Here is a 298-nt window from a genome sequence, read left to right as displayed (position 1 = left end):
AATTAGAATATTTCCCCAAAGAGATAACCAAGCTCAGGTAGTTTTATGAAGCAGGCAACTCTACCAAACTTTGAAGAAACAGATCATTCTAATCTATTGTAAACTGTCCCTTATAAGAAAAAAGAGGGAATATTCCCCAATTTATTCTATGAGACAAGTATAACCTTGATACCAAAACCAAAGACAGGATGAGAAAGAAAAATCATAGGCCAGTGATGGGCACACTAATAGCTCTGACTTAAGCATTATAAAAGCTATCCATGTAACAAAAACATTTGTACCCCCTTAATGTTTTAAA

This window comes from Propithecus coquereli, unplaced genomic scaffold (genome assembly GCF_000956105.1).
Source record: "Propithecus coquereli isolate 6110/MARCELLA unplaced genomic scaffold, Pcoq_1.0 Scaffold3, whole genome shotgun sequence".
Lineage (NCBI taxonomy): Eukaryota > Metazoa > Chordata > Mammalia > Primates > Indriidae > Propithecus > Propithecus coquereli.
This window is presented reverse-complemented; position numbering follows the sequence as displayed.